The sequence below is a fragment of the Sceloporus occidentalis genome, unplaced genomic scaffold (genome assembly GCF_023333645.1).
Source record: "Sceloporus occidentalis isolate IW3139 unplaced genomic scaffold, rSceOcc1.0.p SCAF_4, whole genome shotgun sequence".
Classification (NCBI taxonomy): domain Eukaryota; kingdom Metazoa; phylum Chordata; class Lepidosauria; order Squamata; family Phrynosomatidae; genus Sceloporus; species Sceloporus occidentalis.
Window position 1 is genome coordinate 198,423,823 of NW_028316984.1, and position 9,500 is coordinate 198,433,322.

Genomic DNA, 9,500 nt, shown 5'->3' on the forward strand with positions numbered 1-9,500 from the left:
AGGCACACAGCAACAGCCATTTGATCTTGGGCCTATCACACTCTCTCAGCCTCAGAGGATGGCAATGGCAAACCCCCGCTGCATATCTAGGGGTAGCCATGTTGGCCGTATAGCAAAGTACAGCATTATCCAAAACCCACAAAACAGTGATCCTTTTATTGGACCAGCCCAAAGGCATATTGTACATGTTGCAAGCTTTTGAAGCTCCAGTGGCTTCTTCATCAGGAAAAGGTGTTAAAAATGACAGAGGAGAAAGAAAATAAATATTTTGATGATGTTAGTCATAGCCCAGCATTTGGTCAAGATGTTGTGGTGGTTGTCCTCAGTTCAGGTGGTTTGGGAGGGTATTGATGCAGGTGGGTCTCTGGGATGCTGGGAGATTTAGTCCAGGAAATAGCCTATACATTTATCAAGGAGGACATTTACTAAGAAAAGCCCCGTACAGTTGGCCCTCTGTATCCAGATACTTTATCTATGCATTCAAGCATCCATGGTTTGAAAATATACTATCTATCTATCTATCTATCTATCTATCTATCTATCTATCTATCCATTCCAAAAAGCAAACCTTGATTTTACCATTTTATATAAAGGACACCATTTTACCTTTCCGTTATATTTAATGGAACTTGAATATCCACAGATTTTGGTATTCATGGGGGTCCTGGAACCAAATCCCAGTGGATACCAAGGGCCCATTGCAATAGGTTCAGCTGAGGGTTGCCATAAGTCGGAAACTATTTGAAGACATACAACACCCAAACAACAAAACAATTTTTTTGTTGTTTGCAAGATGTGCCACCTTTAAAAAAATGTTTTTGTATACAAACACACACAAACACACAGAGCCAATAATATTTGGCAGATAAAGAAGCACTGAACCGTGGGCAATGGTTGGAACATGTTCCACAAAGCCAATCTGCTCCAGACAGAGCAGAGGCACCTTTTGCCAGCATGAGGGTCACAAGGCTTATAATCATGCCATCACATGCTTGAGACCTGCGTATTGGGTTCAAATCAAAGCCCATGGGGGGAGGAAAGACTCCACAAGGCCTGAGTTTATGGTTTATGGTCATGGAAACCCCACAGAATGGTGATTCATCTGTTGTTTTCCACCCTCATTACTTTATGCATCACACAGCAGGACCACCGTGAGTGTTTGGAAACAGTGACATGTCTGGGGATGTTCTGCAGGCAATGAAATTCACCCAAAGGAGGACAGTGATTTAGCCTCATCAAGACAGAAGTAGCATGGCAATCTTAATTTCTTTTGGATTTCCAAGGGAACTGTGATCAGTACTTGATTTAAAAATAATAATCATAAATGAGGTGCCAGCACAAGTGATAGTGACAGATACAGATGCAGAGATAGTGACTCTGTACAGTTGGCTCTCCTTATCCGTGGACAAACATCCACAGCTTCCACACACACACACACACCCCTCTGTTTTTGCAGGGGATCTGTTCTGGATCCACCCCCCACGAAAATGGAGACTCATGTATTCAAGCCCCATAGGCTTGAATGGGGTGTGCCCCTGTGAGTGCATGGAAGGCACGTGCCATGGAGGCACTCCCCATTGAAGATAATGGAGGTCTTCCCTCCGTGAATAGTCAAGAATGTGGATCTCAAGTCCATGAGAAAGGAGGGGTGACTGTATATATATTCCAAATAGCAAAGCTTGATTTTGCCATTTTATGGAAGAGACACCATTTTACTATGCCATTGTATTTAATGGGATTTGAGTATCTGTGGATTTTGGTATTCACAGGGGGTCCTGGCACCAAACCCCAGCGGATAACAAGGGCCCGCTGTACATGCTCAGAGTCACCATGGCATAACACACTTTGTGCCTGCTTCTTCTTTCTTTAATTTTTTAATATTATTTTTATTAAAGGTAACAACAACAAAACCAAAGTTCAGCAGTATTACACATCTTTATTCATATTGTTATATTGACATCTGCTATTAAATCTTATATAATCTATTTTTTTTCTTTGATACACACCTCTATACATCCGTAAAGTACTTTTAAGTATTTCTCTTATTATTGTTTCATCTTTATTTTCCTTAAATTAGCTATTTTATCCCATTCACCTTCATAGATTTGCAGTGTCTTATTGCTCAGGTACAGTACATTGTTAATTTGTCCATCTGTGCCATTTCCATTAGTTTTAAGATCCAATAATCTATATTCGGGATTTGTCAGTCTTTCCACTTCGTAGACCAATCTAGCAGCTGTTACTGCATATAGGAGCCTATATACTTTCTCTGTCTGATTTTGTAAACCAGTTAGCATATTAAATAGATAGGTTTCTGGGGTTATAGCGAAATTAATTTTTAGTGCTTCTTTTATTCCTTTGTGTATTTCCTTCCAGTATTCTTTAGCCTTATCACACTTCCACCGCATACGATAGAAGGCACCCTTTATTTCCCCACATTCCCAACAATTATTTTTTAGTTTGTTATACATTTTGGCTATCTTCGCTGGTTTTAGATGCCATTTGTAGGAAAGCTTATAATAATTTTCTTTAAGGTTGAATTTGTTGGTTAATTTCCAAGATTTAATCCATTGTCCTAAATGTATCGGATGGACAACATTCTGTGCCCAACTTGCCATATTGTTCTTGATAATTTTTTCTTCCATCTTTTATGACATAAACAAGTTATAGAATTTTTGATGGTTTGTTTGTTTGTTGTGCTTGCTTCTTCTAAAGGAGGAGCATGCCTGAAGGTTAGGAAGCCGGACACGGAGAACATGTGGGCAATGGAGCTGAGTAAAGGCAAGTACAGCTGTGAGACCTACCACGTCTTTACTTCTTGACACTAATCCCACACACAGCTTCTCTTCTCTCGAACATTCACTGTTGTTTCCATCAAAACGACTTGGGTGCGATCCAGCCGGAATTCAGCATTTGCAAACTCCTTTGAGTTCAGCACACCGCACTTGAAGCCAGATGCAATTCTGGGCTGTTTCACAGAGCCGAGGTGGGCAAAGGTTGTCCAGTTTTGGGCCACAACAAAGGCTGCCCAAAATTCTCTGTTGTTTTTTTCTTCTTCTCAACTTTATAATGTAATGTTACCAAAAAGTACAAAAGAGAAATGTAAAATGTTATTACTATTATAACAATATAAATATTAGAAAAAGAAAGAAAGTAAGGAAGAAAGGAAGGAGAGGAGAGAAAGAAAGGGAGGGTTAAACAATGCTAGGGACCAGAGGCAACATTAGGGGTATGCAGGAGGTGAGGACCTCATTGGGTGACACTCCAGAGAGGGGTGTATACCCATTGGGGTGGTACATGCAGTGGGACTGCTGCAGTCGCTGGATGAGTGAGAAAGGCGACACCATTTCTTGCTTGCCCAACAGCTACACCATGAACGGCCCATCCAGAGGTTGCAGCACTGCCCTACAGCAGTGGGCATTGCTGGGAGGGGGCATAGTGCCTTCTGTTCAGAGTCTGGTGTAGCTATTGAATAAATAGCCAAGCTGGATCCTGAATGGGTCCTCCATGCCCCCTCAGCAGCACTCTGGCTGGGCGACCCGGGCGCAGGCCAGTCCACCCCTGCCCCGCAGCCCTTTCTGGTTGCCCACACTGGGTGACACCAACCACAGTGACAGCACTGCTGGAGGCCCTCATAACCTTTATTAGAGACAGATGATCAGATGTGAGATGGATGTGGTAGAGTCTCCTTGTTTGGAGGTTTTTAAACAGAGTCTGGATGACCATCTGTTGGGGGTATAGAATCATAGAATCCTAGAGTTGAAGGAATCCTAGAGTTAATGATAAGAGATTCCAAGGGCCATCCAGTCCAACCCCTGCCATGCAGGAACTCTCAATCAAAGCATTCGCAGACAGATGGCCATCCAGCCTCTGCTTATAGACCTCCAAGGAAGGCGACTCCACCACACTCTGAGGAAGGAGTGTGTTCCACTGTTGAACAGCCCTTACTGTCAGGAGGTTCTTCCTAATGTTGAGGTGGAATCTCTTTTCCTGCAGCTTGCATCCATTGCTCCTGGTCCTGTTCTCTGGAGCAGCAGAAAACAAGCTTGCTCCCTCCTCAATATGATATCCCTTCAAATATTTAAACAAGGCCATCATACATATTGCCTCTTAACCTTTTCTCCTCCTCTTTGATGTGTCTTCCTGCATGGCAGAAGGGGGTTGGATTGGATGACCCTTGGGGTCTCTTATGATCAATACTAGCGGCCTCCAGGAGAGCCACTTCAAAAAAAACCTCCAATATTTTGGTTACAAAAGGGTCAGTTCCAGGAGTACTGAAGACCATAAATATTGTATAGTATAAACATGAAACATGAAGGATGAAGGATGAAGAAGCCAGTGGAGCTTTGAAAGCTTGCAACATGTATACTCTGCATGTTTGTTGGTCCTTTCCCAGGGCATGTCCTTCATTTTAGCCTTTTGTGCAGGACAAATTCCAAAATGTCCTCCATGTCGAGCATGACTAAAGAAGCATGGATTTATGTTTATATGGGTGTTTTTAGCTTTTATTTTGTAATGTCTCACATTGTTCTTCAATGTCCTACATTTTGCGGGGCATTGTCCTCCTTTGCAATGAGGACGTCTGGTCAGCCTGTCTTCTCCAGGCCCCCTGAGCAGCCTCTGACTTGGAAGGCATGGCACTGCTGGAATACATTTCACAGATTTAATGGAAACCTTCTGACTCCAGAACACTAGGAGAGCTGTTTCAGGGAAGCCCTTGTTTTGTTCTGTTATGCTGGGTTGAGTTCAGCTTTGCAAATATCCAAACAGTTTCACATGCCAAAGCATGAGTCACAGACCATCCCCCCAGCTAACCACAGCTATGCACAAAAGCATTTTTCACAAGGGTGTGAAGTTGCTCTTCAGTTCATGTTCACTCCCTTTTGAGGAATGGGGCACAGCGTTGGACTGTGGGTTCTGGAATCAATTCAGGTGTTCTGAAGTGAAACCAACCACATCACTTGGGCTCTCCCCCGTGAAGGAATTCAATATGTCCTACAAAAGTGGCAATGACTCACAATGGAGCTGGCTCAAGGTATATTTGTTGTTGTGTGTCAAGTGGTTTCCTACTTACGGCAACTTTAATCATGGGGTTTTCTTGGCAAGATTTCTCCAGAGAGGGTTTGCCTTTGCCTCCCTCTGAGGCTGAAAGAGTTTCATAGAATCATAGAGTTGGAAGAGACCACAAGAGCCATCCAGTCCAACCCCATTCTGCCATGCAGGAATTCTCAATCAAAGCATCCCCAACAAATGGCCATCCAGCCTGTTTAAAGACCTCCAAGGAAGGAGACTCTGCCACTCTCTGAGCAAGTGTGTTCCAATGTCGAACAGCTCTCACAGTGGGGAAGTTTCTCCTAATGTTAAGGTGGAATCTCTTTTCCTGTAGTTTGAATCCATTGCTCCAGGTGCTATTCTAGCAGAAAACAAGCTTGCTCCATCCTCAATGTGACATCCCTTCAAATACTTAAACAGGGCTATCATATCATCTGCATATTGCATTTGTAAACATCTCTTTTCCAGGCCCTTCACCATTTCGGTGGCCCTAGTTTGACTTGCCCAAGGTTACACAGTTTCCACAGCAGAACGGGGATTTGAACCCTGATCGCCAGAGCCATAGTCCAATGTTCAAACAACTATACCACTCTGGTGCTCATCCCATTATGTGTGTTTATGCAAATACAAGTATTCCAAAATCAAAAATAAAATTAAATCCAACATGCTTCTGGTCCCAAGCATTTTGGATAAGAGAGACTCAACCTGCAATGGTCTTAATGCAAGATCGCCCAGTGGGTTTCATGGCCGAGCAGGGAATCGAACCATGATCTTCAGAGCCGTAGTCCAACACTCAAACCACTATGCCATGCTGGCTCTCTATATGCCCTCCCAAACCTAGAGATAATCTCCTAAGACCCCCAAGGCTACTGGGGATGGTTTTTGTGTTTGCTCCCCATCTTGCAATGCTTTGGGCCTTTTAACACTCTGGAGCCAGGGAAGGACCGTTCTTTTCTCTGTTGGATCTTTGCCACATGCTTTATATGTTGACTTTATATGTTTTATTGTTGACCTCTTTTATTGCATGCACTTTGCCTTTATCTTGTGGACTACCCTTGGAAATGCCAGGGAGCCGTATAAATTCTTTAAATACATTTGCAAACTTTTCTAATTATTAATTTAAACAACATATTCCTGCATTAAAAAAAACTGTAGAGATTGGAATAAGATCATGTTTAATGCTGGGAGAGAGTAAAGGCTGGCAAAGTGATCCCACTGGGACTCTTAAAGTATAGTTTTCTGTTCAATTTTGGATTTTATACCAATTTTTGTGACAATCAATGAAAGGCATTTTACCCTACAAGTTTATAATTGAATACTTATATAGACCTACATTTGTAATGTGCAAGAGCCAGTGTGGCATAGTGGTTTGAGGGTTGGACTGTGACTCTGGGAGACCAGGGTTCGAATCCCTTGGGCAAGTCACACTCTCTCAGCCTCAGGGCAAGGCAATGGCAAACTTTCTCTGAACAAATCTTGCCAAGAAAACCCATTCAAGTTTGCCTAAGGGTCACTGTAAGTCGGGAACAACATGAAGATACACATCACTCAGCTTGTTGGCTTGCTTAATCTGTGTTTATCTTCTTTACACTGTTTTATTAATCTGGGTTTAGTTTAAATTATTTATATTGTTTTATTTGCATGACACCCTGGCATCCCACAATAAAGGGCACGATATAAACATTTTAGCAAAATAAGAACTATCCAGCTCCCCCCAAACGCCAGTGTTTGCTCATATTCATTGTTTTCATTTTGTTTTAAAACTCGAAGTGAATGGGTTCATGCCAATATTGCACTTTAGATTTTACTGAGCAATTTGAATGCTGAGTTACTGGTAACCTACAACCCTTTTCCTTTTCTTTTCTTGAATAGGTGTACTTTTATTCTGAAGTTGTGTAAAGAAAGGTTTTTCGGAAGGAAAGGCCTAACGCTGTTAATGAAATTAAGCACATCGTCATGTATAATTCCTATGTTATCCAGCAATAAACTTTCTATTAGTAAGTATCAAATTAAGGGGCTTAATGCTCTCTTCTGGCTCAACAAGGGAACTGCAGCTATACTTTTATTTATGCAATGCATTCATATACTCACTGCCTTTTAATTGAATATTGCATTTGTAAAATTATATATTAAACCACCAGCAGGTAAGAGCCCAAATAGAAGCCAGAGTTTAATGCACCTGACCCAATGAAAATGCTGAAAAGCTTCAGCCCATATCCAGGCGCACTTCTCTGCTGAGGGCATTTAACTGGTAGGGTTACCAATCAACAAAAACCCACTTTCAATATGGGTCTCACATTGACCTAAAAATTTGTACTTGGCCTTGTGCTTGGTGTCTTCACCACCAGCCCATGTCTTCAGATACATTAAGAAAGAGTTGAGGAAGAATCAAGCCACTAAGAACTTCTGCTAACTTCATGGGCAGGTTAACAGTTGAACTAGAGATCACTCCATCAAATGCATCTGAGGAAGTAGAGTGATGTCTATGAAAGCTCATGCTGTCAATTTCTTTCTTTCAGTTAGTCTCAGAGGTGCTACAAATTCTCTCTACACAGAGATTGTACTGTGGTCCCTCCACATTCGTTGAGGTTAAGGGTGAAGGATCCCAGTGAATGTGGGGAAATCACAAAAAACAACAACACTCTTTTTAGCTGAGAGAACGCCTCTTTAGGAATCTCCAGCTCCTCCATTGCAACTCTATGGTCAACATCTGCCAGAAGTTGATCATAGAATCATTCTGGAGGACCTATAAATGTCTAAAGGGGTGTTTGCTCTAGGAACTTCTAGGTTCTCCAGCACAGCTCTATGATCAACTTCTGGCAGAGTTGTGCCAGAGGACCTAGAGATTCCAGGAGAGAACGTATTGATCAAAACTACAAATAATCAAATCCACAAAAGTCAAAGCCACGAATGTTGAGAGCCAACTGTACCTTATGGCTCACAAGACTGCTGCCTCAGATAATAGAACTAGGTCTAATGGTTTTAACTTTCGGGATGGAATTCAACTGAACGTCAGAGGGAACTTCTTGACAGTGAGAGCAGTTAAGTAATGGAACCAACTCCCTGAGGAGGTCTTCTCTGGATGTCTTCAAGAAGAGGCTGGACAGTTTCCTGCTAGAGATGCTTTAGCTGGAGATCTTGTATTGAGCTGCGAACTGGATTTGATGGCCCAAGAGATCCCTGCCAAATTATGATTCTGGGTGCTGCGTCTGCTGCTGAAGGGACCCCCCCCCCCACATGTCCCACCAGTGGGAGCAATGCACTGCGGGAGGACATGAGAACGGGCCTTCTTTGCTGTTGCACCCATTCTTTATATTTATTTATTTGTATCCCGCTCTTTTCCCCGGACTGGACCTCAGAGCGGCTTCACAGCATTAAAAAACACTACAAAATAATATATTTTTTTAAAAGTACATTGAAAAGGATTTTTAAACTGGTCCAACATCCCAGCCTGTCCTTATAGCAATTCCTTAAATGCCTGTTTGAACAGGTAGGTCTTCACCTGCGCGGCAGAAGGCCATCAAGGAGGGAGCCGTTCTGATCTATTCCCTGGGGGATCAGGGAGTTCCAGAGTCTAGGGGCAGCCACCGAGAAGGCACTCTCTTGTGTCCCCACCAACTGTGTTTGTGATGGTGTTGGGATGGAGAGAAGGGCATCTCCAGAGGATCTCAGAGTCCGGGCCGGTTCATACCAGGAGAAAAAGTCTGCCAAATAAAAATAGTAATATAATAAAACTTTAATTACCACAATCAAAGTGGCATACAACCTTTAAAAAATACAATATATCCAATTTCCACCATCCCCCTTAAAAAAGGATTAAACAAATCTATCCATTAAAATTACAGATAATAAAATCTAAAAACAATAATACAATTATAGCAGGGGTTCCCAACCTGGGGGTCGCGACCCCTTCGGGGGTCACGTGACCCTTGTGTGGGGGTCACCAGGTTGGGAATACCCCCGCCTCCCCCTCCCCTTTTCTCTGAGGGTGCCGGCACTAGCGCAGGCACTGCGCGGGGAAAAGGAGAGGGGGCGGAGCTCCCTCCTCTTTCCCTTCTCCTTGCGAGTGCTGGCCCTGGCACAGGCACTCGCAAGGAGAAGGGGATGGGGGTCCTCCTCCTCCTTCCCTCCCTTCCCATGGTTGCCAGACAGCCACGGGGAGGAAGGGAAAGAGCGAAGGGTCCTCCTCCTCCTCCCCTCCCTTCCCGCGGGTGCCAGACAGCTACGGGGAGGAAGGGACGGTCGGGGCTGCCTCCTCCTCTTCTCCCCGCAGCTGCCAGGCAACCATGGGGAGAAGGGGATGGGACTGCAAGTCCCAGAGGCCTTTGCGGCCAGAAGTCTCGCCCCCTCTCCCCTGCTGGCCCCCCTAATTGGTTGGGAGGCTGGGTAGGGGCAGGACTTCTGGCTGGAAAGCCGGCTGGGGCTTGTATGCAGCCAAAAATCCCGCC